Consider the following 8,623-nt stretch of genomic DNA (forward strand, 5'->3'; position numbering starts at 1 on the left):
GTAAATATGGTGTTACTACTTCGCGGATTTTCACCTATCGCGGCCGCGACTGGAACCTATCTACCGCGATAAACGAGGGTTCACTGTATATAAGGCTTCTGATTAGAGAAGCCCATTCTCACATGAAGGATGAAGACCTTGCTTTGCTGAAGGTAAGGACCCACGAAGTGAGAGCTGTAGCCACTTCGATGGCCTTTAATCAGAACCGTTCTCTGCAGAGCATTATGGATGCAACTTGTTGGAGGAGCAAGTCAGTGTTTGCATCATTTTATCTTAAAGATGTCCAGTCTCTTTACGAGAACTGCTACACCCTGGGACCATTCGTAGCAGCGAGTGCAGTAGTAGGTGAGGGCTCAGCCACTACATTCCCTTAATCCCATAACCTTTTTTAACCTTTCTCTTGAATGCTTTTATTGTTGTTTTTTGGGTTGTTACGGTAGGCTAAGAAGCCTTCCGCATCCTTTTTTGATTTGGCGGGTGGTCAATTCATTCTTGAGAAGCGCCTGGGTTAGAGGTTGTGTAGAGGTCCTTTAGTATGGGTTGCAGCCCTGTATACTTTAGCACCTTAGAGTTGATTCAGCCTCCTAAGAGGAACGCTGCGCTCAGTAAGGAAGACGAACTTATTAAAGGCAGAGTAATGGTTCAAGTCGACTTCCTTACCAGGTACTTATTATTTCATTGTTATTTTGAATAACTGATTATATGAAATACGGGATACTTAGCTATCTTATAGTCATGTACACTGGTTTTCACCCACCCCCCTGGGTGTGAATCAGCTACATGATTATCGGGTAAGTTTAATATTGAAAAATGTTATTTTCATTAGTAAAATAAATTTTTGAATATACTTACCCGATAATCATGATTTAATTGACCCACCCTTCCTCCCCATAGAGAACCAGTGGACCGAGGAAAAATTGAGGTGGTGTCAACAAGAAGTACTGCAGTACCTGGCCACAGGTGGCGCTGGTGAGTACACCCCCTTCTAGTATAGTGATAGCTGGCGTATCCCTTCCGTAGAATTCTGTCGGGCAACGGAGTTGACAGCTACATGATTATCGGGTAAGTATATTCAAAAATTTATTTTACTAATGAAAATAACATAATAATAATAATAATAATAATGATAATGATAATAATAATGATAATAATAATAATAATAATAATAATGATCATAACATGTTATTTGTTCCAATGACCAGAGTGGAAGGCTGGTGCCAAGATGAAAATAAAAAGAATTTCACCTTAAAATCAGCAGGATTCTGATTGAAAATCAGAATTGGTCAAATGAGAAATTATTGTAAAGTCAGGTTATTGGAGTGTAGGTGTTATTATTATTATTATTATTACTAGCTAAGCTACAACCCTAGTTGGAAAAGCAAGATGCTATAAGCCCAAGGGCTCCAACAGGGAAAAATACCCCAGCGAGGAAAGGAAATAAGGAAAAAAATAGACTACACAAAAAGTAATGAACAATTATAATAAGACATTTTAAAAAGAAAAGGCTCCACAGGAAAAAATAGCCCAGTGAGGAAAGAAAATAAGGAAAAAAAATAGACTATATAAAAGTAATGAACAATTATAATAAGACATTTTAAAAAGAAAAGGCTCCAACAGGAAAAAATAGCCCAGTGAGGAAAGGAAATAAGGAAAAAAAATAGACTATATAACAAGTAATGAACAATTATAATAAGACATTTTAGAAAGAAAAGGCTGCAACAGGAAAAATTAGCCCAGTGAGGAAAGAAAAGGAAAAAAAATAGACTATATAAAAAGTAATGAACAATTATAGATTTTTCCTTTGTCAAAATCCCTTTTTTAAAACACGTTTTATTCTGATTTCAGAGAACCGGGTCCGGAAGATATAGAGTTCGAGCATCTGTGGGGGGGAGGAGTACATCACCGAGACGGTCCACGGCAAGACGTTCCGCATCTCCTGCGAGTCCTTCTTCCAGGTACGTAACGCCCGAGAGATTACTCTGCGCTTTGACTCGTTGATTTCAATTGTTGAGATGGGAAGAGTCAGAATTGTCAATACAGGTTCTCGGCTTACAAACTTGATGGTTTGTAAGAAGCTGGATGTATGTCAAATTGCTTGTAGAAATCTTCTTCTTCTTTGTCTACATCCCCTCCCACTTCTATGTGGGGTCGATGTTTCTGGCCAGCTTTCTCCATCTACCTCTGTCCCACACTTCATCACCGGTTAATCCCTTTGATCGAAGGTCATCCTTGATACAGTCCATCCACCTTCACTTTGGTCTCCCTCTCCTTCTCGTTCCCTGTACCTGCATTTCCATCACTCTCCTCCCAATATACTGTTCATCTCATCTCATGACATGACCATACCACCTCAGTCTACTTTCTTCTTCTTCTTCTTCTTCTTTGTCTGCATCTTTTCCCACTTCTATGGGGGGCCGATGTTTCTGGCCAGCTTTCTCCATCTACCTCTGTCCCACACTTCATCACCGGTTAATCCCTTTGATCGAAGGTCATCCTTGATACAGTCCATCCACCTTCGCTTTGGTCTCCCTCTCCTTCTCGTTGCCTGTACCTCCATTTCCATTACTCTCCTCCTAATATACTGTTCATCTCTTCTCATGACATGACCATACCACCTCAGTCTACTTTCTTCTTCTTCTTCTTCTTCTTTGTCTGCATCTTTTCCCACTTCTATGGGGGGCCGATGTTTCTGGCCAGCTTTCTCCATCTACCTCTGTTCCACACTTCATCACCGGTTAATCCCTTTGATCGAAGGTCATCCTTGATACAGTCCATCCACCTTCGCTTTGGTCTCCCTCTCCTTCTCGTTGCCTGTACCTCCATTTCCATTACTCTCCTCCTAATATACTGTTCATCTCTTCTCATGACATGACCATACCACCTCAGTCTACTTTCTTCTTCTTCTTCTTCTTTGTCTGCATCTTTTCCCACTTCTATGGGGGGCCGATGTTTCTGGCCAGCTTTCTCCATCTACCTCTGTTCCACACTTCATCACCGGTTAATCCCTTTGATCGAAGGTCATCCTTGATACAGTCCATCCACCTTCGCTTTGGTCTCCCTCTCCTTCTCGTTGCCTGTACCTCCATTTCCATTACTCTCCTCCTAATATACTGTTCATCTCTTCTCATGACATGACCATACCACCTCAGTCTACTTTCTTCTTCTTCTTCTTCTTCTTCTTTGTCTGCATCTTTTCCCACTTCTATGGGGGGCCGATGTTTCTGGCCAGCTTTCTCCATCTACCTCTGTTCCACACTTCATCACCGGTTAATCCCTTTGATCGAAGGTCATCCTTGATACAGTCCATCCACCTTCGCTTTGGTCTCCCTCTCCTTCTCGTTGCCTGTACCTCCATTTCCATTACTCTCCTCCTAATATACTGTTCATCTCTTCTCATGACATGACCATACCACCTCAGTCTACTTTCTTCTTCTTCTTCTTCTTCTTCTTTGTCTGCATCTTTTCCCACTTCTATGGGGGGCCGATGTTTCTGGCCAGCTTTCTCCATCTACCTCTGTCCCACACTTCATCACCGGTTAATCCCTTTGATCGAAGGTCATCCTTGATACAGTCCATCCACCTTCACTTTGGTCTCCCTCTCCTTCTCGTTCCCTGTACCTGCATTTCCATCACTCTCCTCCCAATATACTGTTCATCTCATCTCATGACATGACCATACCACCTCAGTCTACTTTCTTCTTCTTCTTCTTCTTCTTTGTCTGCATCTTTTCCCACTTCTATGGGGGGCCGATGTTTCTGGCCAGCTTTCTCCATCTACCTCTGTCCCACACTTCATCACCGGTTAATCCCTTTGATCGAAGGTCATCCTTGATACAGTCCATCCACCTTCGCTTTGGTCTCCCTCTCCTTCTCGTTGCCTGTACCTCCATTTCCATTACTCTCCTCCTAATATACTGTTCATCTCTTCTCATGACATGACCATACCACCTCAGTCTACTTTCTTCTTCTTCTTCTTCTTCTTCTTTGTCTGCATCTTTTCCCACTTCTATGGGGGGCCGATGTTTCTGGCCAGCTTTCTCCATCTACCTCTGTTCCACACTTCATCACCGGTTAATCCCTTTGATCGAAGGTCATCCTTGATACAGTCCATCCACCTTCGCTTTGGTCTCCCTCTCCTTCTCGTTGCCTGTACCTCCATTTCCATTACTCTCCTCCTAATATACTGTTCATCTCTTCTCATGACATGACCATACCACCTCAGTCTACTTTCTTCTTCTTCTTCTTCTTCTTCTTTGTCTGCATCTTTTCCCACTTCTATGGGGGGCCGATGTTTCTGGCCAGCTTTCTCCATCTACCTCTGTCCCACACTTCATCACCGGTTAATCCCTTTGATCGAAGGTCATCCTTGATACAGTCCATCCACCTTCACTTTGGTCTCCCTCTCCTTCTCGTTCCCTGTACCTGCATTTCCATCACTCTCCTCCCAATATACTGTTCATCTCATCTCATGACATGACCATACCACCTCAGTCTACTTTCTTCTTCTTCTTCTTCTTCTTTGTCTGCATCCCCTCCCACCTTTATGTAGGGTCGATGTTTCTGGCCAGCTTCCTCCATCTACCTCTGTCCCACACCCCATCACCGGTTAATCCCTTTGATCGAACGTCATCCTTGATACAGTCCACCCACCTTCGCTTTGGTCTCCCTCTCCTTCTCGTTCCTTGTACCTCTATTTCCATCACTCTCCTCCCAATATACTGTTCATCTCTTCTCATGACATGATCACCTCAGTCTACTTTCTTGGATCTTATCTGATAGTTTTCTAACTCCTGTGGTACCCTTAATTACTTTGTTCCGTATCTTATCTCTCCTTGTCACCCCACACATCCATCTCAACGTTCTCATGCTATGTTACACTTGACTGGAATAAAGTGCAAAGACACTACTGTTGAATAACACTGTATAGATATAATGGTAGATATAATTTTATTAAATTTTGGATTAGGGTAGGCCTAACCTGACTCATGCCTATGATTTCCAGCAGCAAAAGTCAACGAAGAGTCCCGTTTTACACGAATTAAATATCTGGTTATCGCAAATATAATTTTGCTGACTACATTAACCCTTTTACCCCCAGCCTATTTGGAACTTTCCAACCCTTAACCCCCAGGGTTTATTTTTTATTCAAGCACTTTTTGCAGTATGTATTTTTCAAATTGCTCTAACAGCCTTAATTTTTGTCATAGAGAGGTCAGGTTGGTCTCATTCTCTTGGAAAATGCCTGAAGGTTCGCATAAAGTTACCAAAAATATGCAAAAACATGTAAATAACAGTGTTTTGCAAGAACGTACCAGTACGTCCATGGGGGTAAAAGGGTTAAATTATATAATATTCTTTTATTCCATTATACAAGATCTGGGATTTAATGATTTCAGTTTGATTTGAGTTTATATCTCCGAATAGTTCTAAGTTGAGTACCTTAACCCTTTTACCCCCAATGGACGTACTGGTACGTTTCACAAACCTCATCCCTTAACCCCCATGGACGTACTGGTACGTCCTTGCAAAAAACTGATATTATATTTTTTTTTTTATTGCATATTTTTGATAACTATGAGAATCTTCAGGAATTTTCCAAAATAATGAGACCAACGTGACCTCTCTATAACGAAAATTGAGGCTGTCAGCGCGATCTAAAAAAAAATTATTGCGAAACGTTCCTGAAAATGGAAAACGCCTCGGGGTTAAGGGTGGGAAGGTTCCCAATAGCATTGGGGGTAAAAGGTTAATTGTACACGTCTATTACTCTCCTCATGACGAGAATAAACAATTTCAGGTCAACACCGAAGGATGCGAAGCGCTGTACGAGACCGTGGCGTCCTTCGCCGAGTTGGACGGCACCTCCGTAATCCTCGACATCTGCTGCGGCACGGGCACCATTGGAGTTTCCCTGGCCGACGTAAGTTCGTCTGTCCTTGTTTTTTATGTTGTGTTATCCCAGTTTAACTTTTGTTATTTGAGGATCAACCAGTCAGAATGTAATGAGCTGAGCTTGACTCATTGGGCTGGTTAAGCTTCTTTTTTTAATAATGAAAATAATAATAGAGTATTAAGAAATTTAGATTATTGTAAATCAAAGAATTATCAAGGGTTGGTCATTGTAAATCAAAGAATTATCAAGGGTTGGTCATTGTAAATCAAAGAATTATCAAGGGTTGGTCATTGTAAATCAAAGAATTATCAAGGGTTGGTCATTGTAAATCAAAGAATTATCAAATTTGGTCATTGTAAATCAAAGAAACATCAAATCTTGGTCATGGATAGTCAATAAAACAAGATTTTGGTCATTGTAAATCAAAGAATGTGTAAATTTTTTATCATTGTAGATCAAAGAAACGTCAAATTTGGTAATGTAAATCAAGGGAACATCAAAATTTGGTCTTAGTAAATTAAAGAAACATCAAATATATGTCATTGTAAGTCAAAGAAATATCAAATCATGGTCATTGTAAATCAAAGAATTTGTAAATTTTTTATCATTGTAGATCAAAGAAACGTCAAATTTGGTAATGTAATTTGGCCATAGTTAATTAAAGAAACATCAAATATTTGTCATTGTAAATCAAAGAAATATCAGATCTTGGTCATTGTAAATCAAAGAAACATCAAATTTTGGTCATTGACAGTCAAAGAAACAAATATTGGTCATTGTAAATGAAAGTAATATCAAGTCTTGGTCATTGGCAGTCAAAAAACATAAAATTTGGGTCATTGTAAATCAAAGAACCCACAAATCATGGTCATTGTAAATCTAAGAAACTTCTTTTCTACTTATAGTCATTTTTTTCATGACTCGTTAGGAATTCTTAGTCAAGTTTTGGATAGGCCTGAATTTTGCTTGATTGGTTTGCCACTATATTCTTATCTTGACTCTTATAAAGAACAATTAATGTCACTGAGACAGCCATTACTGTATCTTCAATCAAATAATAATAGTAAGTTTATTGAAGCCATTTTTCAAATGAAACCTTTCCCCATACGTGATCTTGTTTTCCACGTTCCCTCTTCAGCAATGCTTGAAAGTCTACGGCATCGAAATGGTCAAGAAAGCTGCTGAGGACGCCAGGCACAACGCAGACTTGAACGGCCTGGACAACGTCCCCATTTACACCGGAAAGGCGGAAGTGAACATGAACGCGGTGCTGGCGCAGTGCGCCAAATACAAGACAGTCGGCGTTGTCGATCCGCCATGAGCCGGACTGCGTGAGTCATTGGATTTTGTTATTCTCGTGTTCTTGATATTTCAAGACTTGTTTAGTCTTTGAGAAAGTATTAATTCCAATGGTGATATGATATTAAATTCCTATGAAACCGGAGAATTGGTTTATGAAGCTGAGTTAAATTCTTTATTTTTTTTATTGTTACCTCTTCCAAGGAGATTGTAAAATGACCTGGATATTTTGAGACTCATTCAGTCTTTCAGAAAGTATTAATTACAATAATAATACGATGTTAAATGCCTATGAAACCGGAGAATTATTTTTATTACCTCTACCAAGGAGGTTGGTAAAGTAACCTGCTTTTATATTTATATTCGTTTGTCTGTGAACAGGAATATGTCAGAATTTCTTGGCCAGATTTTTGCCGGATTTTAACAACGTACAGTATAGATATTACGCTATGCAAAAAACCCATTAAATTTACTAGATTCTAGTTATTGTTAGTGATATACTGTGGATTCATTCACGGTCAACACATGGAAAAAGAGAAGCTTGGTGTGTAGACGGTAGTAAAATATTAACGATCTTTATTGGCAAATTATTATAAAGTTACAGGTGGTTAATTCACAATCAACATATCAAAAAGGAAAAGCTAGGTCTTTTGACGCGAGTAAAATATGAACGATCTTCATTGGCAAATTGTTATAAAGTAGATTAATTCACAATTGATATATCAAAAAGAGAAAGCTTTGTCTGTAGACGGTAGTAAGATATTGACTTTCTTCATTGGCAAATTATCGATCATAAAGTAGATTAATTCACAATTAACATATCAAAAAGAGAAAGCTTCGTCTGTAGACAGTAGTAAAATATCGACAATCTTCATTGGCAGAGGTCTAAAATCACTTGACTTCTCTGGTTTATATTTAGTATGATGTGGCCATCTACATTCAGTAAAACTTTATATTCTAACAAAGTGTCAATCTCCCAACAGCCCAGAGTGTGATCAGAGCGCTCCGCAAGTGCGAGAACATGGATCGGCTAATCTATATGTCGTGCGATCCCGACGGTGCCTTCAAGAATTTCGTCGATCTCTCTCGACCGAAGAGCAAAAATTATAAAGGAGAATTTTTCAATATTAATCTTACCCGATAATCATGTAGCTGTCAACTCCGTTGCCCGACAGAATTCTACGGAAGGGATACGCCAGCGATCGCTATACAAGAGGGGGGTGTACTCACAAGCGCCACCTGTGGCCAGGTACTGCAGTACTTCTTGTTGACACCACCTCAATTTTTCCTCTGTCGTGCCTCCGGCTAGACCTACATGGATACGCTGTTGATTCTGGAGTTTTTTGCTCACGATTTGGTGATGTATTTGCTCTAGAGTTTAGCTTTCGCTATTCAGGAAGTTTTATCATTAGCTTAGCTAGCTTTTGGAAT

General features: G+C 39.8%; 1 long non-coding RNA gene across 1 annotated transcript; it reads left to right on the forward strand.

Annotated features, from left to right (window-relative positions):
* The first annotated feature begins 1,840 nt into the window (after positions 1-1,840).
* LOC137645112 (uncharacterized) lies at positions 1,841-8,306 on the forward strand. Its single transcript, XR_011045294.1, has 4 exons — positions 1,841-1,955; positions 5,798-5,920; positions 7,032-7,224; positions 8,176-8,306. It is a non-coding gene; the product is annotated as an uncharacterized lncRNA (long non-coding RNA).
* The last annotated feature ends 317 nt before the right edge of the window (positions 8,307-8,623 follow it).

Source organism: Palaemon carinicauda, chromosome 8 (genome assembly GCF_036898095.1).
Source record: "Palaemon carinicauda isolate YSFRI2023 chromosome 8, ASM3689809v2, whole genome shotgun sequence".
Taxonomy (NCBI): Eukaryota; Metazoa; Arthropoda; class Malacostraca; order Decapoda; family Palaemonidae; genus Palaemon; species Palaemon carinicauda.